Source organism: Phocoena phocoena, chromosome 13 (assembly GCF_963924675.1).
Source record: "Phocoena phocoena chromosome 13, mPhoPho1.1, whole genome shotgun sequence".
Lineage (NCBI taxonomy): Eukaryota > Metazoa > Chordata > Mammalia > Artiodactyla > Phocoenidae > Phocoena > Phocoena phocoena.
Window position 1 is genome coordinate 14,345,599 of NC_089231.1, and position 13,106 is coordinate 14,358,704.

A 13,106-nucleotide genomic window follows, 5' to 3' on the forward strand; every position below is an offset into this window, starting at 1 on the left:
ACATTAAAATGAAAATGAAATTCAAATGCAATCAGCAAAAGCAAACCTACTTGCTTTCTCCATCTTGGCAGCCCTCTTAAGTAGCAGTTATCTCATTTAAGCAAAACCCTTGGTCACTCACATTAGAACATCCCTAACAATAAGCACTTTATATACAAAGACTAGATGGGGGAGATGGTTATAAATCTCAAGGCCACAGTTTTGCAGACTAGGTTTCCCCTCTGATGTTTTCTTAGCTACTTAATGAACACTAAAAACTTTGATATCTTTGGGATTCATACTGGGAACTATCTTCCAGTACCAGAAACTATTAGTTAATAATAGACATTCTGTCTCTTTGGTCCTGAAGAATATTTTGTAAGTTTTTCCTTACTCTTATTAAACTATACTGTGAGCCTGAAGAATAGAAAGAGAAAGGTTGCTAAGTTTGTGTATTCTGTCTATATCTTAAGACCAAGGAAACCAATGCAGTACTATGAGGGGATTTTTCTATTAATGCTTTTAAGATTTGGTGCCCTCAATAAAGCCATTAAAATTTCGACATTACAGTTTCCCAAAGAGCCTTAACAAATTTTTTAAGGGAGCATAATGATGCTTTGAGACTGCCGAAATTATATGTGCCTAGCACAAATTAAGTAGAAATTGCTTGATTATTAGGCTTATCTGATCAATTAAAATAGCCAATTGAAATAAAAGAAATCCACTCTTGTGCTGTAATTATCTGAATTATCTGATTGTGTTACGGTCTGTGTCATTATCATTTTTATACATCATTTCAAGAGATACAGACAGCCTAAAAGCTTGCAAATTAGGTTTTTAAAAGGGAAAAAACCTAACTGTGGATGTTATTCTTGAATTTTTATTTTATATCATATTTATCTAGGTATCTCAGAAAGTCTTTAATACTATGCGAAAACTACTGAGAGGGAGAGAAAAAGGCTACTATCCAAATTTATCGCAAGATCTTCTTTAATTGCTACATGTTCTCTCTCAGACTGACTATTTGCAGTATATATTTCTGTTCCTGGGAAGTGGCCTGAGTGTCTCATATTAATTGTGCCTGGAGTATGGTTGTTTCTTTAAAATATATCCCAAGTCACACCTAAGTTGATGTGTCAAATGCCAGTCCTTTAGAAATTAAAAAAAAAAAAGCAAAACTGTTTTCCTCATTATCTACCTGATATTTTTGTCATACTTGATCTAATTCAGAGCTTTTACTAAAGAGAATAAAGATAGTCATCAGCAGTGATGGTTAATTTTATGTGCTAACTTGACTGGGCTACAGGGTACCCAGATATTTGGTCAGACATTATTCTGGGTGTGTCTCTGAGGGTGTTTCTGGATGAGCTAACATTTGAATCAGTGGACTGGGTAAAGTAGATTGCCCTTCCCACTGTGGGCTGTCATCCACTCTATTGAGGGCCTGAATAGAACAAAAAGGCTGAGTAAGGAGGGATTCATTCTCCTTGCCTTTGAGCTTTGACATTGGTCTTCACCTGCCTATATATGTATATATGTATTGTATTGGTTCTGTTTCTCTGGAGAACCCTGACTAGTACGTCAGCTAACTAAAGTCAACATAATTTTGACAATGAAGCTATGTCATAGTTCTATTGTGTTAAGTTTTAATTTTGAATACTTATAAAAGTATTTAATCTCATCCTGGTAGATTGAACCTGTAGTGAGCAATCTGCCATTTAGCATTTTAGTCTTTTCTGAAGTGAAGAGAGCTCTACTGGCCCTTGAGAATCTGCAAGAAAGGCAGGAGCATCAAAGGAGTAGACTAGATTCCCCATAGACATATTCAGTTTGGCAAAAGGTACACATTTCTCCTCCTTGGGCAGACCTTTACTTAAAGGGAGACCTTACATTTCAAAAACGTGAACTAGGGCTTCCCTGGTGGCGCAGTGGTTGAGAGTCCGCCTGCCGATGCAGGGGACACGGGTTCATGCCCCGGTCCGGGAAGATCCCACATACCGTGGAGCGGCTGAGCCTGTGAGCCATGGCCACTGAGCCTGCGCGTCCGGAGCCTGTGCTCCGCAACGGGAGAGGCCACAACAGTGAGAGGCCCGCGTACTGCAAAAAAAAAAAAAAATGTGAACTAAAATAACCCATTATTTGTTGGGACTGGGACTCGGTCTAATCCAAAAGATAGTAAGTGGTCTAATACGTGCAGGTCTCTGGGGTGAAGAATAACAGATCCAGTACACAATTTTTTTCCCTCAAAGAAGGAATTTTGCCCCACAGTGTAAAAACAGGTAAAGAGGGGTAGGGGGAAGGGCAAGACAGGGGAGGGAATTAAGAGGTAGAAACTACTAGGTATAAAATAAATAAGATACAAAGATGTAATGTACAGCACAGGGAATATAGCTAATGTTTTGTAATAACTTTAAGTGGAGTATAATCTATAAAAGATCAAATCACTGTGTTGTACATGTGAAACTAATATAATAATGTAAGTCAACTATACTTCAGTTAAAAACAAACAGGTGACTGACAATAACTGGGGAACCCATAATAAAGTGCTCAAATAGGCACCTGGTTCTCTCCCAGTGCTGTTCTCCCCTTGTTGCTTTGTAATAGAGTTTATATGGGTACATGATTGCCCTGCTAGATATCACATTCCCCAGACTCCTTTGCAGCTAGATGTGGCCCTGAGACTCAGTTCTCTGCAGTGAAATGTAAATCGATGTACCAAGTGTGACTTCTACAAGTAATTCCCTAGAACGAAATTACTGGTTGCAGATTTCCTTTTCCCACTTTCCCTATGAGAACCGTAGACTGGAAAAGGGATGTGGGGTGAACTCAACTTTGACTATGTGTATTCTAAGGGTTCCAAGTTGGAAGGAACACATGTCTCTGAATGACCTCATGGAGCAGTCCTGCCTTACTTTCTAATTGTTGTAAAAGAGAAGTAAACTTCTATTCTGTATTTTTATTGTTGTTATATCAGCTTAGTCTTTATCCAGAGCAGCTAACAATCCTTGTTAATGGTACACTAGCAGAATCCCTAGTTTATGCCATTGTCCCCTCTGATACCTCCCCTCCGTAAATAACCAGTTCCATGCTTGCACACACCTATTCCTAACCATCATCTCTCTGCTGATCTTTTTGGGTACTGTTACACGCTGAAATAGCTCGCTTGTAATATAAAGAAATGTGTGAATAAGTTAAAGTTAAACTTCCAAAGAGATATTTGAGACCTGTATTTTACCCATAGAGAAACCATCTGCAGAATAACCTTTCTTACAAAGTTCAAGGCTCAAGGTTTTTAGCATGTTTATTTTCTCTTCTTATTCTCATTCTCTCTTTCTTTGTCTCTCTTTGTCTCCCTCTTCATCTCTGTCTCTGCCTTTCTCTCTCTCACACACACACACATACACACAGTAGGTATTTTAATAATAATGAATTAGAACAGCTAATAACAAAACCAATAAGAGGCAATTCTTTTTAAAGAAGAGATCAGGTTAGGAAACTTCGATTTTTAAGAGAATTTGAAGTTTTTAAGCTTCAACACCTAAGAAGCTGTCCCTTGTGTTTCATATTTAATACTAGAAATCTATCTCTTAGGTAATACCCAAAATACTACTGGTAGTTTGAGGAAAGGGACTTTCTGATGGAAAAATAATAGATAGATGATGATATTTTATATCCAAATGTAAACTAAGTCTCATAAAAATGTACATGTAAAAATTCATTATGGCTATATAACCCCAATTCTTTTTCTTTAGAAAGGAACTGGTTGGTTTATAAAAATGCTGCTTTTACAGAGTTGAGTAGTGCTGCCTTATATCTTTTATACATTTGATAGTCAAATCAGGATAAGGAACAAACTGCTGTGTATAGATCTGTGCATTCATTTGATGTGTGAACAGGATCTGCTGGAATAGACTTGGAGGTGAGTTGATTTCACACCTCATGATTGGCCTACAGAGAATATTGGTGGCCCTACTCTATTTTAGGGACAGAGGGCACATGCCAGTATGCTATTATGAAGCTTCTTTTAAAAATATTTGCAAGCTGGAACTGCATTCCAGAACTTATATTAAAAAATATTCAATCAATGAATGACATAATTTAAGTCAAAAAATAAAATATGTTTATATGCATTTTATTGGTCTTTAATATGATCAAATGACTCATATTTTCAGCAGATACTTTTCTTAAGTCAGTAGGTAACTCCTTATTTTCTCTGGGTCTGATTTGAGGTCAGACTGCTTCTCTGTTGAAAAAAGAGGCTACAGAGTTAGAGAAAGTATTTATTGGTTTATGACCAATTTATATATGACTTGATTTATATATATTTATAAATATTTGTTACTAAATTATACAGTATTTATCCCACATTTGGGGTTCAGTCATTCCCAACTAACCTAATGTTTTTGCTGTCTTTATAAAGGGTCCACATTAAAAGAACCTCTTTAAGTATTGCTAAAATCACCTAAATTGGGTGGGCAAAACTGATAAAGAATAAAATAAGATGTTATATACAGAGTGGATAGACCAGGGAAATAGCACCCTTTCAGCTGTGCTTGCTTTGTGTAGATAGGTACCTAGTGACGTAAATCTGAAATTGTAAGGACATCTCTCCAGACATGGATTAAGACATGTGTGGGCTTTGGATTGGGGAAGACAGTTTCCTCCACATCCGACGTGGGCTCACTTGGTCCCAGATGCCAAGGCAAGGAGATGGGTGGTGATTTGCTGGAAATGGGTGATTCTGGTCCCAGCAGATTTAGGGTGGTAGGCTTTAAAATAGTCATTCTAGTAGCAGCTGGCAGTATGTTTTGTGTTACACTTTCTTCTGTTACCCCTAAGCCTTTATTAAAGGCTTGATCTCATTTGTGCAGTGGGGAATCAGAGTCTGTCCCATGCTTTGGAAAGAGCAGCCAGGAGAAGAGTAGTCAACAATTCGAAGAGCAGTTACCGTGGAAGGAACGTGGGCAGCAGAGTGACACTCCCTGTGGTGGAACAGAAGCTCATTAGGGAGCTCTTGAGGACAGCAGCCTGAGAAATGATGGGTGAACCTGATGGGGGCTAATTTCCGGCAGTTAGGTGAAGGAGTCTCATGCAATAGTAATTAGATACAAAGTAAGTATAATCTGCTGGGGTCAGGAATATATAGGTTGTGTATGCGCAATAAAAGTTATTCCTACTGGAGAGAATTAAAACAACACACAAAACAACAAAAGAAAAACACAGAAAACCCCCAAACTCCAAAGCAGAGTTGAGTTGGGGTAAGATAAAAGAAGAGAAGACAAAGTAAAGTCCTGCCTTAGAATGAAGAGAGATTGATTTGGCCATGCGTTTATGATGGACAGAGCTGAGAATATATGACTTGATGTATTGGAAGATGCTGCTGTCTAAATCAGGGGACCTCAGGCTTTTCTGTAAAGGGTCAGTTAGTAAGTACATGAGGCTTTGCAGGCCAGTCAGTCTATCACAACTACTCAACTCTGCACTTGTAGCACAAAAGCAGCCATGCACAAGCCATAAATGAGTGCGTGTACCAATAAAACTTTATTTATGGACACTGAAATTTGGATTTCATATAATTTTTTAATGTCAGAGAATATTGTTCTTTTTTTCCCACCGCAACCATTTAAAAATGGAAAAATCAATTTTAAGCTTGTGGGGTGTATGAAAACAAGCAGTGGGCCTCTGCTCTAAATTAGAGGGTCCTGTTGGGGAGTAATTATCCCTTTGGGAGCACTTGGGAAATTTTAGGAGACATTTTTGGTCTTCTAGTGAAGTCTTTCCTGAACATTTACATATTGAAATACATGCTACTTTATTATAAAATATTTTCCTTTTACTAATAAGGGATTATCAAATTAGAAATGAGTTGAGCATTTTGATGGATCAACAGACATAGAAAACGTTTTAGCATGGGTATGTGCAAGAAAATAAAACAAAATCTAGGACTTTGAAATTATGGGGAAAAGAGATTCTGAGAAATTCTGGAGAGCTAGGAAAGACAAATGAAAATTAATAGTATAATACTCATTATTTCAAATTTTAAAACAAGTGAAACATCTTTGTTAACTATATCTAGTGTGCACTATTTATATACACACATATTTATACATGCACAAATATCTAGTGAGTGAAAAGTGTAAGGACTCTTATAGACTTTTTTCCTGACTCTGACCTCCAGCCTCATTTTTATCTACAGTGATAGTTTCTCAACTTGCAATTTTATTCCCACAGGGATCTTTAAGTACATGACCTTCAAGTATGAGGAGGGAATGACTACAATTGAAATATTGTTCTTGTAGTCAGTACATTTCTGAATAGCCATGCTGTTTACAGGCAGCATCCTCGACTGGAATTGTCTATTAGACATGTTGACTTGCAGCAGTGTGTACTCCTATCCCGTAATGAAAGAAGGGAGACCATTTGGAAAATGTAAGGCCAATAATCTTACTTGTCACAAATTTAGCTGTAGGATATAAAAAGTCATTGCTTTCTAGCTCCTAATGAGCTATTTTCATTTTGCCATTTATTAGCCTTTCCTGAACCTAAGCCCTCTGGGCAGCTGTCAGTCATTATTGTGTAATGACACATAGGGCATGGGTAAGAAAGAAAATACCTCATTTTTCTCTTTAAAAAAGAGAAAAAGAAGTTTTTTTTCTCCTTATATGCAAGGAAATGTATATTTTATATCCATGTGCATAAAAGGATTGCAAAACCTGTGTGGCCTCATTTCCTTGAGTCTAGCCTCCTCAATTCAGTAAATGCCATGCTCCAATAATATGGATGGCAATCCCGACGAAGGTTGTAGTGTTTCACTATACAACACCTATAATAAGACAGAAACCATTTCATTATCACCAGTTAATTTTTTTTCAGTAGGAAACAAAAACCCAAAACAAGCCAACCAGCACTAATGAAGAAATACTGGCCCTCTGCTCTGTCTCATCGGTTACAATGGAAGGCACTTTGACTGATGAGAAGAGCACAAATAGAGCAAGTTAATTGCAGGTTACTAATTCCCGTTTTTTCCCCCCAAACCTAGAAAACACTAATTCAAGGGAAGATGTCTCTTTTTGATGAATATTTCTTGTTCTTAAAATTCATTCTTAATCCAGAAGATCTGATATGAGATTATAGCCCTGTAAATAAAGAGTTGAATTTAAAAGGGTGCTTTTGTTGTTCAGTAGATTTTACTACCCATCAATAATTACTGCTGGAGCTACCTGTCTTGTCTAATATTTTTCTAATTGGAGAAGATTCCTCTGTTATTTTAAAAGAATGTCCTGATGATGGTTTTCAAGTTGAAAATTGATCTGTCATTGAATAGTTATACATTTTAAAGAAGATACTTTCGATGGTGATGCACTATTGGAACAGCTAATATTGCGAAGAAAAAAGTAATATGGTGATCATATAACATCAGTTATGAAAACTGTCCTACATTTAGAGGTATTAGACTTAACTGGACCTGAAGCATAGATGTACCCATTTTAAAATAATCTAAATTACTAAATAATACTCCAAATGCCTTGTGGAGAAGTACATGCCAGAAAGCAAGCATCCTATCAATCTCAGGACATCCTTAGATAAGATACACTACACTTAAGGTGAGAGACTTCGAGTTTTATTTCCTTAGCACAAAGAACTTACTGAGAAAATCAAAAGAACAAAACAACAGAACAAGCACTCTGTAAAGTTTTAACTGTCCTGTTAAGAGTGAAACCCTTAGTTACACAAATTCACAATTAAGAGACATCTATTGGAGATGTAAATTTAAACCATAGGACATATATCCCTTTTAAACTATACTACCTGAAACTACTAAACTTAGCATATAACCACTAACATATAAGCTGGATATTTTTAAAGAGAATACTTAATTTTAATATATATTATGTGAAGAGTTATATACTCACATTAGAAGTTTATCCTGTAACTAAAGAGATTAGAAATCCATAGAATATCTTTTCTTCTGATTCAGGGAAGCAGCATGGAGTTGAGTATGAGCTTTGCAGTCAACAAACCTGAGTTCAAAGTCTAGTTCTGCCCCTACAAGTTATTTGAGCTTGGATAAATCATACAACTTCTCTGAGCCTGTTTCCACATTTAAAAATTCTACCTACCCTTATAGCATTGTTATTTGAAATATATGTACCATCTCATGCTTGGTAGGCCTTCATAATAAGCGATGCTGCTTCACTTTTTTCTCTTGCTTTTTTGTTTGGATTCAACCCACAAATTATAGTTTCTATAGAACATTTTCAAGTGCTAAGAACTACCTGTATTTTATGACTTATTTTCAGTAAAATTATTATAAATTAGGCTTATAAATTATTAAATGTGTGGCACAGCTTTTCTGTGGGACTAATAGAATGGGAAAACATAATTTACAGAATTCCCAACTAATTTGGAACTTATTTGTTTCCTGGAAAAGAATTAGTCCCTATTTTATTTTTTTTTCCAGGATGGCTTTGTGTGAACTCCACATCTTTGTTATCAGTTCTTCCTCCTTGTTGACATTTGAAAAAAGGTTTGCCTTCTTCCCCACAAGAACGTTTTGGAAGTAAAGTTTATTAAATAGTGTACTTATACTTTAAATGCAATTGGTTACTAATTTGTTATTAAGAGATATGATATGTAATATTAGCACAATACATTTTTTTTAACATTATCTGGTTTTTAGATGTAATAGTATTAACCTAAAATATAAAGTACTCTTCTAGGACTTTTTGCTATATCCACACATATTTAAAATTTTAACTGTTTAAAAAATATTATATATATTACATCTATCTTTATAATTTCTAGAATTACTTATTTAACCCTAAAAATGTATGTTGGCTCTAATTATGTTTACTAGTTGCTTCACTCCTCACTGAAACAGCAGTTCTTTCTATTATCAATTATCTAAAATATCTGAGGCATCAGCATAGAGCAAATATATCAGATTTCCTAACAAACACTTGACATTAAATAAAAAAGAGAAAGTGAGTATGATCAGTAGAATAACTCCCCCCACTGCAACTCCCTGGCCAAAGATGTCCACATTCTTATCCCCAGAATTTGAATACATTACATTATATAGCAAAGGGGGAATTAAGGAAGCAGATGGAGTTGAGGTGGTTAATCAGCTGGCCTTAAAATAAAATGATTATCCTGGATACCCACGTAGGCCCATAGTAAACACAAGGGTCTTGTTACAGGTTGAATTGTATCCTTCCCGCCCCCCCCCAAATTCATATGCTGAAGTCCTAACCTCCATTACCTCAAAATATGACCTTTTTTAGAAATAGGGCCTTTGCAGAGGTAATCAAGTTAAAATAAACTTATTGAAGTGGGCTCTAATTGAATATGACTGGTGTCCTTATAAAAAGTGGAAATTTGGACACAGGTACAGAGGGAAGATGATGTGAAGACACAGGGAGATGACAGTCCTCTCTCTGTGTCTTCACATCATCCCCTCACAGCCCTCAAAAGAAAGAAACTTTGCCAACTCCTTGATCCTGGACATCTGGCCTCCAGAACTGTGAGACAATAAATTTCTGTTGTTTGAGCTACCAGCCTGTGGTACTTGGTTATGGCAGCCCTTGCAAACGAATTCAGGTTCTTCAAATGTGGAAGAGAGAGGCAGAAGAGTCATAGAGTGATTCAAGGTGAGAAGGACTTGACCAGCCACTGCTGACTTTGAAGATAGAACGGTCCATGAGCCAAGAATGCAGGCAGCCTCTAGAAGCTGGAAAAGACAGGAAACAGATTCTATCATAGAGCCTCCAGAAAGGAATGAAGGCAGCTCTGCTGACACCTTTGTTTTGGGCGAGCAAGACCCATTTAGACTTCTGAACTACAGACCTGTGAGATAGTAAATGTGCACTGTTTTAAGCCACTAAGTAGTAATTTGTTACAGCAGCCATAGAAACCTTATACGGCGAATAAGTTTAATTTCTCGTAAGTGTGAAATTTGATTTCCTTAGGATCCTGCTTGGCCTCCTTTTGTTCTGGTTTTGTCTCTTGTGGATTCAGAGCTTTTGGGCTCTTGCTCATTCTTCCGTCTGCTATTTTGGAGAACATGTAAAACATTTTTAAAGGAACTCATCGTGCCTCTTCTCTTCTCACTTTCTTAAGAATTGCAAACTCCTTTAGGATGTTCACTTGCTGTACATAACAGGAAATGTTTTAAAAATGTGCACCTTTTCTAAAAAGGCTAGAGAAACCCTTTATACTAAGACACACAATAGACCCATTTTCTTATTCTTCTCTTCTTCTCTGAAATTACTTTACAATCCTTTATGTACCTGGTAAGTCACACCACAGATGGCCATTAGTATACTAAGAATTAGGAATTGATTTTACCTGTTTGAGTCCTAATATATTCATCCTGTATTCTCACAAGCCTCCTCAGTAATTCCACAGTTTTTCACAGTAATTTAGCGTTGTGTAAAGTAACAGTTAATAGATAATCTTCAGGTAAAATACAAGCATGCCAGAAGAGATTTTTTTCACTCGTTCTGCTTTGTTTCATATTGGAAATGAAATTAGAAAAAGGAATTATGAAAAGTTGTGTGTGTGTGTCCTGTCCAGCAACGTTATAAATTTCCAAATAGCATTCACATTTTTCTAGACATAGCTGTATAACAAAAGCTTTAAAATTATAATTAAGGCATGCCTGAATCAGATGCTGTCTACTCATTACAGACTAATTTCATTAAAAATTAAGAAATACAACTCCCATTATTGTTGTAACCTATACCAGTTGCTATTCTTTTTTTTTTTTTTTTTTTTTTTGGCTGTGCCACATGGCTTGCAGGATCTTAGTTCCCCGACCAGTGGTCGAACCCAGGCCCTCAGCAGTGACAGTTGCCATTCTTTAAAAAATATCAAATATCTGTTATTAAAAAACACAAGAATCTATGGGCATGTCCAGTTCTTTGATGCATATCTTGGAGAAATTATGTATGCCACATTCATATTTAACACATTAATTTAAAATTTCTTAATGACATAACTCATGTACTTTAATAAAGTCTAAGGAAACTCAAAATGGTCAAAAGAAGGCCATAAGGGAAGCAGAAGCCCTTTCCTTCTAACTTTAAAAAACATCCTCAGTATTTGAAGTGCTTACCATAAACACTAAGTACACTAATGATGTTGGTTTAGATTCCTTGCTTCATACCAAATGGCAGAATGGTTTATTTTTCTCTGGCCTCTGACATTTACACAAGAAATGAATAATATCCAGGATAAGAGAATTCAGGAGGCTAGTTTTAGAACCGAGTGAAATTTGAGAATTTAGTGTTACCAATTCATTGATACAGATCTCACAATCGTTTATATTTTTGAATGATCGTCGTGAGGATCAAATTAGATCATGTATATGAAAACGGTAAGAGGTTTAAAATGTGCAGTGTTTCAAGTAGTGTTGTTTTGTTTTTTAAGTTGTAAATGTAACAATAAAACAATATTTCTACCAGAAAGTTTTTACTTAAGGAGTTTTAAATACTTTATAAATATTAAACACATAAATCCTCCAAGGTCAATTCCATTTTGTAAGGAGTTGAAGATTTGTGATATCTAGTGTGTGGTCAAACAGTGTATCACATTGAGGTGTGACTTTTACTACTTAAGTAGCTTAGAGGTTTGTAGAATCCATGAGTTCCAAGGAAACGTTTACTTGCTAAGAGACTCCATTTCCAGGAATCTGTAAACTGACTATAACTACAAGAGTTTCTGGGTTTGGAAAATGTAACATCTCAACTATGTAATCAGCAGCCTCCTTTCTCTGATATATGTTTGAGAACCAAAAAATAAGTTTAAAAAAGAGGTGGGGGGTGTGATTCTGAGTTGCCAGGAGAGAGTTTAAAAAATTCTTTCATTAAAGCTCATATTTTTACTCACTGGACCCTTTTTACTCATGGGACTATCACTGGAAATCCATCACTATGCCAAAGCATCTGAAAAAAGTGTGGTGGTCTGGTTTCCCTTCAGATTAAAAATAGCTAAAACTCCAAACCTTGATATAGGAATTAAAAAACCCACAGCGGCTGGGACCAGCTATTAGAGGCAAACAGTCCTGCAATCCTGAGTAGAACCCGAGGGAATCTCTGTCTTGTAGTCCAGCTCAATAATGGATGTTCAAAATGGCGTCTGACTCTTCGCTGAGAGAATCTTTGTGAAGGCACTGCAGTCGTCATGGTAAGGGCACTGCTGATTCACTCCACAAGGTTATTGATCACCTCCTCTGTGCGAAACAAAGGTGAATGAAACATACTTTCTGCTCCTGAGGAGCTTATGTACAATGTACTGGGGTGGCAGGCAGATGTGAAAAGAAGTAATTTCTAGATATAAGATTATGTACCCTGAAAGTGGAGACAAAATACTATGGAAGCACAGGCTTTCCCTAGTAAGAAATGGGATTTCTATCCAAATTAAAATAATAAAGATAGTTTAGATGCTTAAACATTAAAGATGGATGTAAAACCTCAACTCTTGCTTAGCTATTCGGAATGACTCATTCCCCAGACATTCCTGTAGTCATAGCTTTATCATGTTTTTTCGTTGGTTTGTCTTTTCCCCTAATAGTTAAGTTACAAATATAATTTAAGACATTTTAATTAATTTAAAGTAATTATAGAGATGACCATTGTGAGTTGGACTAAAGGTGCAGTTCTAAGCCGTTCGGACACAATCACACTTCGGCACTGCACTGTATAATGTCAATAACACTGCCTTGTATGAAGATGAGCTTTACTAGTACTTTCTTTTCCTTCTTTCTTTCTTTCTGTCTATATTTTCTTTTTAAACAACAACATAAAGAATCACCCAGAGGAGGACTATCCATCTCATTTCATTTAGATGATGAAGTTATACACCATCGAAGACCAATTTTTCCTCTGTAAGCTACCACCACCTTTGATGTAATAAAAGTCTGTTACTACCATCCAGTGGGACAAATTCCCTGACTCTTGATTTAAGTAAGATAAAATAAAATTTTATAGACCTTCTTCATAAATCCACAATAAGTCGTATTCTCTCTGTGACATGTAGCACAAGCCCAGAAAAGTAAGCATTCCTTTAAGCCACGTGAACATTCAAGATTTACAGTCTTTCAGCTAAAAGAACAAAAGTAGTTGAAA